The sequence below is a fragment of the Perca fluviatilis genome, chromosome 23 (assembly GCF_010015445.1).
Source record: "Perca fluviatilis chromosome 23, GENO_Pfluv_1.0, whole genome shotgun sequence".
Classification (NCBI taxonomy): Eukaryota; Metazoa; Chordata; class Actinopteri; order Perciformes; family Percidae; genus Perca; species Perca fluviatilis.
This window is the reverse complement of record NC_053134.1, coordinates 6,039,666-6,051,770: the sequence shown is the minus strand read 5'-3', so window position 1 is coordinate 6,051,770 and position 12,105 is coordinate 6,039,666.

The window sequence follows — 12,105 nt, the reverse complement described above, 5'->3', positions numbered from 1 at the left end:
TGTGTTCAACACGCGGGGTTCAACACAGACGCATTGATTCCACTTTTTCATCCTCGATAGAAAATCTTTTTTTTTATTTTTTTATTTACGAGCAAATGAAACATGAGTTTGCAAATTCGTCTGGTTTCCAGGCTAGAGTTTTGCAGTAAATCCAAATAAAAAGATTTGCTAGTGAAAGACGGTGAAAAACCACCTAATTTAGAAGCTACATACTGTAGATTTACTTTTTTCCCAGTGAAATGAAATTCTGGTGTTTTTCATGCATACAAACTCAAGTGTTGAATCAAAACATAACTGTATAATTCAAAGGGCCACCTGAAGAGCAACGTCTCAGCATTTCATCTGCAGAAAGCCATATCTTTATCCTTTGGTAATAATCAGCACAGACTGTCAAGGTTGGCAATCATGAGAGCGGCTGTGTGCAGTACATTGACATCAGGCTACATGATTTCTCGGTGTTGAGGTCCTTGAATTGTGAAGGGTTACCTGTTACTGCCATTCCATGCTGCTAACGAGAGGTACTGCTTTGTGCAGCTACAAAAAAAGAGACCATTTCTGTGGATTACGTTTGTGAGGGGATAAAATGCTTCTATTTTGCTACTACTGATTGTGCATATTGTTTTATGCATGCATGTTTTATGTAGGCCTATGTGTGCATATTTGTGCACCAGAGGCTCCGTGTTGTTTGGTTGTTGTCGAGCAGAGCCTTGGTCTAATTGAGCAGACATCAGACTTTGATTAATATTGTTGATGAGTGCTGCCAGCAGGGGTGAAGATACAGAGAGGAAGAACTGTCAGACAAACACCCAGGTAACATCCTTCATCCCCCCACCTCCTCCTCGCTGGCCTCTCTCTCTCCCTCTCTGTACTCACAGGAATGGATTCAGTGCCCCACTGGTTCACTGTTGATTACACCATTGTCTGCTTAGACTGCTGAGTCTGCTCCGAGTCTGCTACCGCATAATATAGAATTTACCTTGAGAGAGATGTGAGGAAATGTGAGTTTTTGCAGCGTAGCTCAACTATAATTTTGTTGGTGGGCGCGTTACTAGTAAGCGTTTGACTGACAGTGGCATGGAGAAGGGGGTTGGGCCTGCATCATCAAAACAAACAAGAACAATATGTGTGATTTTATAGTTTAGACGAAGAGAGATCCTCATTTTCTTAGGGCAGTCCTGGGAGCTGGCACTGTCAGGAAATGTCCCCAGAGATCATCATCTCCAAAGGACAGACATGTGATAGATTAGATAGTGAGGACAGTGAGGATATTCAGAGTCTCTAGTTTACCTGATTTCCATTGTTGGCCAAACATAACATAAGTAATTCAACATGGAATCTTATTTTTTTTTTTTGCGCACAAATAATCCAAATAAAAGTCTATGTTTCAGGATACGCTCTGTCAGGATAAACTCACCCATTGGGAAAGAAATTACGTTCCATGGAAGAGATATAAAATCTCCACATGAGTGAAGTATTTCCCCTTGGGAAGAGGCATTACTATGTCTTCCACTATTTGTTATTTACGAGCACTCTCTTCTACTTTCCCTAACAGTACATAAACAAATAGTATTGTTTACACAAATGGCCCCTTGAGATGCATCCCCTCGTCTTCAAGTACGTACGATGTACTCTATGATTTAACTCCCGTATACCACAATGCAACGCGGTTGGATTTTTGAAGAAGAAGAAGAAGAATAAGAACCCGCGAAAACTGCAAAGGAAAAATGGAGCGGGCTTTCGTTTCTAAACAGTGGAAATGTAACATGCAACATATATAATATACATCCTTTTACTATTCTCAGCAGGGCTCTGTTTGGATAAGGGATGTATTAGAAGTATTTTAGTTTGAGTTTGTTTACATGATGCTGCAGCGCGCCCGCCTCCGTCACACAAATAACCGCCGCATCTACTGACGCAACGATGTTTTCAATGAGTGTCCGAAATCCCTTTTGGTCAAATATATACAGTAGTTGACTATTTAATAAACGCTATGTACAGGGTTTCCTCGGCGTGCTAAAAGGTGTAAAATTTCCAAATCAAAATTTAAGGCCTTTTAAAGTCTGAAATTTGCTGAAGTATTGTGTTCTAGGTCTTAAATAATTTTAAACGGGTCTTAATTTTCCTATGCCCATGCAATGCTACCTCTAATACTCTTAATACTTTTATTCCATTCTGTGGTGTTGTAGATCTTTCTTTCGCTAGTCCAAATATTATATTGCTGTATTATGACTACAAAGGAGACCAACATGCAGCTTTATATTGGAGCCAATCAGCTTTTGTGTTATTGGCGCGAGTCTCTTTCTGATTTGTACCACAGACCTAAAACAGCTATGTTCAAGTTAAGCAATACTTGGCTTGCAAAAACTCAATGCAGGGCTCCGTTAATGTTGTGGTAAGGGTCTTAAATGTCATGGTCTTAAAAAGTCTTAAATTTGACTTAGTGAAACCTGCAGAATCTCTGATGTAGGGAATAGTGAGTGAGGGAATGAGGGAACGGTTTCAAACATAGCTATGGTCTATGAGAAAATAGAAGTGGTGCCCTGGGCACCTAATTTTCACATTGTTTCACTTAAATATACGTACTCACAGTGTCTTCAACCTTGCAGTAGACTTTTATATTTAACTGGAGTTCGACTCGGGCATTTATGTTTACGTGGCGTGGTACACATTTAATTATAGCTGGCAATAAGGTATTTTAACCCCATTATCCTACCCATATTAACAGTTCTTATGGTTCCCTTTAATGGTGGTCATTATAATTCTCAGTCATGCTGCTACAGTAACATTATTAATTGTAATTCCTTTCAGTATGACACGGAGGGCCTCTCTTTAGAAAGTGATTCCAGAGAGGCTTCGCTAAGCTCTCTGTGAGCATGTATGATGATTTATGCGTGTGTGTGTGTGTGTGTGTGTGTGTGTGTGTGTGTGTGTGTGTGTGTGTGTGTGTGTGTGTGTGTGTGTGTGTGTGTGTGTGTGTGTGTGTGTGTGTGTGTGTGTGTGTGTGTGTGTGTGTGTGGCATTGTGCACGTTAATGCATGTGTCCGTATCATAACTATCTTCATTACTCTGTGTGTGTGTGTGTGTGTGTGTGTGTGTGTGTCTGTGCCTGTGTGCACATTACTAGTCTTATCATATAATTAAGTGGCATTTAATAGACTGTTCTTAAACTCAGTGATGTCTCCACAAACAGGAGAAGAGAGGCTTTACAGTATATAATCAGTTAAATTGACAGTAGATATTAACATTATCTGCTCTCTTCTGTAATGTGATTTCTTTTATTATGTCTCAAATTTCATTAAATGGCAATATCGGAGCCAGAATAATTAGGCAAATATTATCCCGGAGATCCTGGAACGCCCGGCGTTAGTGACACCCAATAAAAACATTATTAAAGGAGTGATTCCTGTTGAAAGAAAGGGATAAAAGGAAGGGAGAACAGCCGCGATGTGGACAGCTGTAGAGGGAAGAAAGGTCATAGACGGAAGAGAAAGGGAGGGAAACTTGGCCAGTAATGACTGGATGATGACTGACTGTGGCGGCTAACGGTGATCGGAGGGAAGGAGGGATGGATGTGAGGTTGGGATGGAGAACAGAGGCAGAAGGAGGAAGGAACTTAGGAGCTGGAGATGTGAGAAGGAAGAAAGGAAAGACCCCAACGTATGCGAGATGAAGAGGATTAAGGGATTGCACACATCAAGGAGGGGAAGAAAGATGTGTGGGGGAAGAAGAATGAGTGATTGAAGATGGGATGTGGGAAAAGAGGAGAGGAGGCGACTGAGCAACAGAGGTGGCGCAGGCAGAGGCCTGCCAAACCTAGATAGCACACAGGGATGGAAGGAGAAGACGTAGTCTTGAGGACATCTCAGGTTTAATTCTCCCTATAGGCGCCTTAAAGATTGCCCCCGGAGGGACCAATCACACCGACATCATGAGGAGATTCACATAGGTTCGAGCAAGGACGTCAGGCCAATGGATCATGCTTGACTAGCTCCCTCTCTGACAGAACTATATGGAAGGATGGCAGCAACATTTGAGCCAATTAGAGGAGCTCTGAGCCAGTTTTTAGCGTGCGAAAAAGCTGAGCTCTGCCTCTGCTGGCAGATTGGGTGATGGATCGCAGACGACACACACACACACACACACACACGTGCACACACACTTCATACACGCGCATCACACTCAACGTGAAGTGAGAAGTCTAGTGAGTCTCCATCTGGACTGTCCATGGCTATCTTTCTTCTCCTTTTTGTTCTCTTGCTTCATCTTTTATTTTTTTTTTTGCCTCTGTGCACACAGGGCTGTCTCCGTCCAAATTTGGCTGGAGCTTGGCTTCGCTCCCCGTTTAATAAAAACCGCAGCTACGCACGGATAGAGAAGAGAACCGCAGCATGGATGAATGGTTGGATGGATGGATAGATGGATGTGTAGGTGGTCGGGCGGGGCGAACGGGGGGGTGCGAGACATCATCAGGCTTTAATATGTGCGCTTCCTCTCATATCCTTGCTTGTTTTAATATGAATAGCTACTTGTGGAAGGGAATGAATTCATAGCTGCACACGGAGCACTACCAGCTTTATTGGCTGCAGCGTTGAGTGGCAGCCTCCATATGTGCCAGAGCAGCTTTGCGGTGGATATAATAAACCCCTGCAAATAAAAACAACAGGGATAAAAGTATCATATCGTAACCTGGTTCCCTAGAAAATTAACCTCCCCACCCCCACCTGCTTTGAGCATTTTTGCCTTCTCCTTAAGTTTTTCTGCACGCTCTTCATCTTCGTCCTCTCGCTTATTCTTTTCTCGTTCCCCCTAACAAGCACGCGTTTTCATCATGTCAACCCTCTTAAGATACCTCTCCATCCCAAGGGGGAGTTGAAGCAGCACGGTGCTTTCATATGCCCTCCTTTCCCCCTCTCATTTTTTTTTTTTTTTTTGATGATGATATTTTTTATATTTAGAACACACAGAACATCCAAATACAATTGAACAAGAACAAAAACCCTCTCCCACCCCCCACCCTCTGTGGTCTCGAGGAAAACAAACAAATAAACAAACAGAAATCCCACCTTGCCTAGTCGCCCTCCTCTACTTCTTGTGATGCTGAGGTCATTAGGACTGATACTTGTGCTGCTGCGTTTTTCCATAGGTCGATAGTTGAAGATTTGGCTTTGTTAATCCTTGCTGGAGAGAGCTCAAGCATAACTATGTCTACAAAATATGCCAACCACTGTTTTATACAAAGCGAGTGGGGGTATAATATCCTTTATCACATCAGATATTATTGATGTTTTATTCCAGAGCTCATGTACCTGTTCACACTTCCAGACCATGTGCAGGAAAGTCCCAGTTTGTTCAGGTTGGCAGAACGTACAATAGGGAGTGGGAATGGCTTCAGAGACTTATCTCTTCTGAGGAGTCCAATATGTCCTATGACATATGTTGAAGTCGATCTGCTGGTGATTTGGGTTCTTGGACCAATGGGAAATGTTGTCCCAAACTGTCTCCCAATTAATTGCATTCCCCTCAGGGCTCAGCTCTCGTTCCCATTTCCTTGCTATTGGGAGTTCTACAGATACTTGCAAGAGTTTAGAATAGATCTTGGACACTAATCCTCTCACAGGAAAATCAACAAACCATTTAATGATTGGGTGTGCCTCAAGACTGTTTCCAAATGGAATGGGATGTCCTGGTGACCTTACAACTAGCTCTTAGGTTTTCAAAACTCAACATACCTTTCTCGTTGAATAACTGGTTGACAGTATAAATGCCTCCGTCCACTGCTTACAAGCAAAGGGTTTGTTATCAGACATTAAGTGTGTATTGTGCCAAATTGGGGTGTTCCAATGCCACTTGTTGATGTAGCGTACTTGCCCCTCCACCGGTTTAAAGTTGGTCACTGTGTTGGTGATAATAGGGCCATAGGCTAGCATACACTTTTTTGGACACACACCTGCAAAGGCAAGGTCTTGCAGTCTTACACTTCCAGTGATGTTTTGCCCTATTTCTCTGGGACTGTAGCTGAGGGGTCCAGCCACACTCTGAGGGCCCGTAGCTGAAAGGCTCTGTAGTACACTTTAAGGTTGGGAAGGGCTAAGCCTCCAGTGTTTGAGGTACGTTGCAGGGTAGAGTATTTTAGCCTAGGTTGTTTATTATTCCAAATATATTGCCGAATTAAGGTATCAAGTTTCTTCCAGCCAGAAAACACCCTGCTCTGCGGCTGCAGCGAAGGCAAACTCTCTCCCTCCGTGGGTCGCTCCCAGGGCAGGGCGGCAGATGAACACGTCAGAGTTGCGTTCAGCGTGCAGCTCGTGTTGTATCCCTTTGGGCATCCAAAGCCGCTAGATCGTAAATGTGATGCAGTCAGATTGGTCAGGTTCACATACAATGATTTCCTGCATCTCAGGTTCTGCCCCGATGTGTTGCTGGGAGGCATTACAGCAGCACTCCCGTCACTGCACTATAGATCACTGATTTAAGCACACTTAGCTGCTTCTCCAAGACCCGGTCGATTAATTCCTCCATATTAGAGAACGTGTTCACATCCGTTACTCCGTTAGCCACCACTCCATTAGCCGCCGACATGCTAGCAAATTTCTCTGAACGAGTAGATAGTTTAGGCAACAACGAGACCTGCTTTTTCGTGCCTGCAGGCGTTTAACCGAGTCACTGTGATAACAACAACGATAACAATTTGGCGTTGAAAAAAAAGTAATAGACCTGGTTATTTATTGAAATACGGAAGTGAGTGCTGGAGCTCAGTCTCTTGGTCACGTGCTTCTTCTTTTCCCCTGTCTTTCCATATTCATCTCTTCTTTTTTCCATCGCTTGTCCCTCTGTCAACCACGAAAAGGCAACATGTAGCAACTGCCTTTACTCAGATATAGCCCAAATATATCTACTGCTGTTTCTACTCCAGCTGTGCTCGCAGTGGTGAAAATCAGCTGCCAAGTGCAAGTTGAAAAATATTTCAGGCGTGTTGTTGTTGAGTATTTGCACTGACTCCTCTAGAGTATTTGTCATATAAAATTTCCTTGACTTCCCCAGTCTGGTGGACAGCAACTTCAAATGATCCAGAAATAACATGACCGGTCCAGTTTTAACCTAGTGCCCTAACCCAGAGTCCAGATTTGATGTTGACAGTTTGCTAGCTTTGCTATTGGTTGTTTTTGGAAATGTGTCTCAAAGTTTACGTAAGTTAAACTTAATGTGGAAGTTTGCCATAAATTAATTTCGCCTCCACCGTTGATGTTAGATCTGCATATGGAACAGTAGAACAAACTACATCTCCCAGCCAGCCAAAAGAAAGAAGGTACTACTAAAAAGACTACTAAAGAGCACACTGCTCACCCTAACAAAAGGTCGAATTAAATTTTTCTCGTCATGGACTGTCTATTCTGTTGTACTTTTTTTTTTTTTTTTTTTTTTTTTTAAGTATGGTTCTGTCCTTGTTTTATTTTAGTACCCTCACTGATGTTTCGTTACCAACACAATACAGTTGTGCGTTTTGATTTTGCCTCTGTTTGTTTGCTGTAAAAATTGAAACTTAATAAAACATTTGAGTCTGAAAACAAAAGGTCTAATTATGTGAGACTACTAAACGACAGGCTCTCGCCCAGCAAACTAACCCAGTAGCACAAAGAGGCCAGCAACGGCAGAACGAGAGAGAGAGACAGCGGGGGGTAAACATGTTTTCGCATCTAACTTGGTGAATTACCATCTTTTGGTATCACATTTTCTTATTTTGGGCTGGGTACCAAATTCAATACTTTTTAAGCACCGACCGAATTGCCTTCTTAGTATCGAAAAATGCCTCGTCATTAAATACCAAATCTCAATACCTTTTTTCAAGAAGTAAATCTCATCAGCGTCAGTGAGCCAATAAGCATGCAGCATGCTTCTACCAAGATCTAATAATGCTAGTGATTGGCTGTTTAACATTACATGTCGTAGAGGCATGCAGGAAAAACTTTACGCACAGACACACAGCTCATGTAGTAGGAGCTGAAAAAATTTTTATAAGGATTTTATAATATCAATGTATATAAATATATCCCAAAAAGTTTCATTGAACTAATATTGAAGTCATGGTATTGGCCTACTCTTAATACATTAATTCTGTCCATGAGAGGATTCTCTCTTTCCTGACAAATAATTAAATTGGGTGCGAAATATGCTGTTGTCATTGCTGGTGCGACTGGGCCCTTCAAGTCTACAATGCTTTGCAGAAAGAGTTTGTCATTGTCGGGTTTTTTTTCTAAAATGAAAAAAAAATAAGAAGCTCAAGGATGGATTGTTTTTGTTTACTGATTGTAATTGGCTTGAGTTGGTTTAATAATGTAAGAAAAGGAGCAGTGAACCTGGGGGCCATGCATTTTACATCTCTTCATGCTTTAATTAAAGCAGTGACTTCAGTGGGACACACAAAAGAGGGCTCATAGCTTCACACCCACGCAAAAACCTGCATAAGCGCGCGCACACACACACACACACACACACACACACACACACACACACACACACACACACACACACACACACACACCTTTGACAGCATAATAATTGAGCCTACATCTCTTGAATCTAGGTCACAGGAATGCAGCGCGTACACATCCTTTGATGTGTCATTAGGCTTCTTGACTTCCTCGAATGCAGCGCTATTCAGGAAGGAAATTTCAGGTTGGCCAAGTCATACTAGGAGAATAATTTGGCACCGGTGAATGGTTATTATCGGTTTGCACAGGATTCTGGATGTGATACAATATTCACGTTGTATCCAAATCTCCCCGAATGCTTTATAGTTTTTAATCTATCTTCATTAGGAAATGCTAACAAGTGTCTCCTATTCTATCAATCTCTTTCCTCATCCAGTGTAATCAGCAGCATTTTAACCTGCACCATCAAGGCACTGATTACACACACACACACACACACACACACACACACACACACACACACACACACACACACACACACACTATACCAGATTTCTCTAATCTCTGCTCCTTTCTTCCTGTTGTAATCAAACATCTTCATTCATAATTGAAGTGGCGATAGCAGAAAAAGATGAGGAAATTGAGACAAAGTCCGTCGGGTTTCACCATTATGAGTCCTGAGAAACTGTGTGTGTGTGTGTGTGTGTGTGTGTGTGTGTGTGTGTGTGTATGTGTATGTGTGTGTGTGATATTTCAACTTCCTGCTCCAAGCTCGTTGTCTCACTCCTTAACAGTCCAACTGTGCATATGCATTACTTTTTTTGTTATGATGACGAGAGGAGGCTGGGATCAGAAATGAATTGATATTATTCTGGAATCAATCGCGTACACACTCCATAATTGCCAATTTAATTGCGAGCAGGAGAGGAGACATTTGAAAAGAAAAAACATTAACTCAAGTGCCTGAATTATTTCGACTTTGCGCTGTCACATCAAATTAGTTTAATGATTTTGTTTTTTTTAGTGGGAATGATTTTTTTTTTTTTTAAGTATTAAATCATGCCATCTCCCTATTTAATGTCATTTATATGATGATTTGGGATTTATTCGCAGAAATGAATGGATCTATTAGCAGGGCAGGGGGGCCCATCAGTGGAAAACTAGCCTGCCTGCAGCTCTGCCTGGTGAGATGATATGTCTCCTACTAGGGATGGCAAACACACACACACACACTCTCACACTCTCCTCGTCAGAGATTGAAAAGATGCTATTGCTGCTTTATCCCCGCTTCTGGCCGCTTCTCAGCTCATGATGGCAACTTAACCACCCACTGTATCTGTGGCTGAGGTAACACCGGAAAGCAATAACGCTGATATCCAAGGTTAAAGGTGCCAGATTTTGACAAGCTATGTCATCATTGTCCACCGGTTTCTGTGTGTGTGTGTGTGTGTGTGTGTGTGTGTGTGTGTGTGTGTGTGTGTGTGTGTGTGTGCTGTGTGTGTGTGTGTGTGTGTGTGTGTGTGTGTGTGTGTGTGTGTGTGTGTGTGTGTGTGTTGGGGAAGAGACATGGCCGGCTCAAGGTATTTTCTTTTACAAATCCTCGGCTAAAACGCAGCAGGCATAGAATGTTTGAAACTCAACTGTGTGATATAGGGTGTTAGCTTTAGGTTTTCTTCTAAATCTGCCTAAAGGGCAGAAATACTCCATGATTCTAGTTGTAAGTCAAACCCTGCAATCCTAATATAGCCAGGGGAAACAACAGCCTCTGCCATAATCAGGCGCCAGCACGATAAGCCCTCAGAATCTGAAATGCGTTTCACCTCTCTACTCCTCTGCCACAAGATTCATTTCACAAATACAACTCTAAAGAGAGCAAAGGGTTGCACAGAGGAAGAAAAAAAAAAAAGCAGCATCCGTCACTCTGAGGCTCTATCAAATCCATCTACTGATGTGTATTATTTGAGACATACTCCTTATCCTCTCTTTTCAAGTGCGCCTCTTTGCATTTTTTTTTTAGCATGACCGGGTTGTCAAAGGATCAAAGCACCGGCAGAGCAACAAACCGGGGACTGTTTAACATCTTAACAGGTAGAGAAAAAGGATATGTAGCCCGGCGTTAAGCTTGTCTGAAAAAGGCAGAATAGGATGGGTGGTATGAGGACAGAGGAGAGGCAGTGATGTCTGAGAGCTGAAAGACAGTTGAGCTACTCTAAACTAAACAGGTGCTACATGGAATATTGTGATATCGTTTACTGTGGGGGAGGAATGTATTCACCCGCGTATTGTGATTTGTTTTGCGCCGATTTTAAAAAATGATTCTTTTCCCTACAATTCTTTTTTTTTTTTAAACCAATGATTCAGCTGAATATGTTCTGTTTATACGGTACCGCCGACAGCGACTACATCAAATCAGTTTCCAGCAAAACAGACCAAAAGCAGGCAATGCAGAAAATCCATGTTATGTACTTCTTTACAAATGAAATAAACGTCAGACTGACTGAATGTCTCATGATATATTGTCTCTAGAAGTGTATTATTCAACTTTAGTTTTTTTTTGTTAGTGCCGTCAGTTAAATGCGTTATTAACGGCGTTAACGCAAACCCATTTTAACGGCGTCAATTTTTTTTTATCGCGAGATTAACATTCTTTTTGGCCTAGCAAACTTTGTAGTTTTTTTCACATGCTGTTGCAACAACTAGTAACGTTAGAAAAACTACAACACCACACCGGATCTAGCTAGACCGAAAAAAACAAAACAACGCGCCGCACATACCAAAGAGTAGTAGGCTAACGTTACGTTTTGAGTGGATGGCGTGAGGAGCGCCGAAATGGATGCCAATAAGATTCTAATGGAAAGTTTACTTTAAAAAAGTTGCCAAATGGTTCCATTGACAAGACCAAAGTGATCTGTGTGTTTTGTCATGGTGAACTGAGTTATCAGCACATCCAGTCTGAAATACCACTTGATGGCCAAGCACACAGCTGATGTGAGTTCTCCGCCCCCTCGTCAAAGCCAGTGTTGGGAGTAACGGCGTTTAAGTATAACGACATTACTAACGGCGTTATTTTTCCAGTAACGGAGTAATCTAATTAATTACTTTTCCCATCGTTGCAACGCCGTTATCGTTACTGAGAATGTAAAGTGGCGCATTACTTGGTTGAATGAAGCGCGATGTGTCCGGCTTTGGCTACACATCAGCTGCCTGGAGAGAGCAGGGGTGGGGATGATGACACCGTTGCAAATGCGATGATGATTGGCTGGGTGGGCGGATGCCCTGCTCACGCTGTCTCACTGCACGCTCTGACTACCACTAAACACAAGACAGCGACAATAGCGACGAGCCAGGGAAATTCAAAGGTAGCGTTCTCGAACTGGAAGTACCGGCACTTCTTCTCCCTCATTGAAATTAAAGGCAAGAATGTTTATGTAACATGCACGATATGCATAGGAAAAAAGAATTTATCCACGTCTGCCTCAAGCAACTCCAATCTTTTGAAGCCCCTCACATCAACACATGCTAACACGACACTTGTTGCTGCTGCTAACCCAAGCGCAAATGCAGCTAGAGAGAGTGATCTCCAGCGAAGGAGACGGAGCCACTCTGTTAAAACAAGCAACACTTGATTTTTCGGGTCAGCAACAGGTGATACTGTATAAAGTGTTTTTATTCTTCA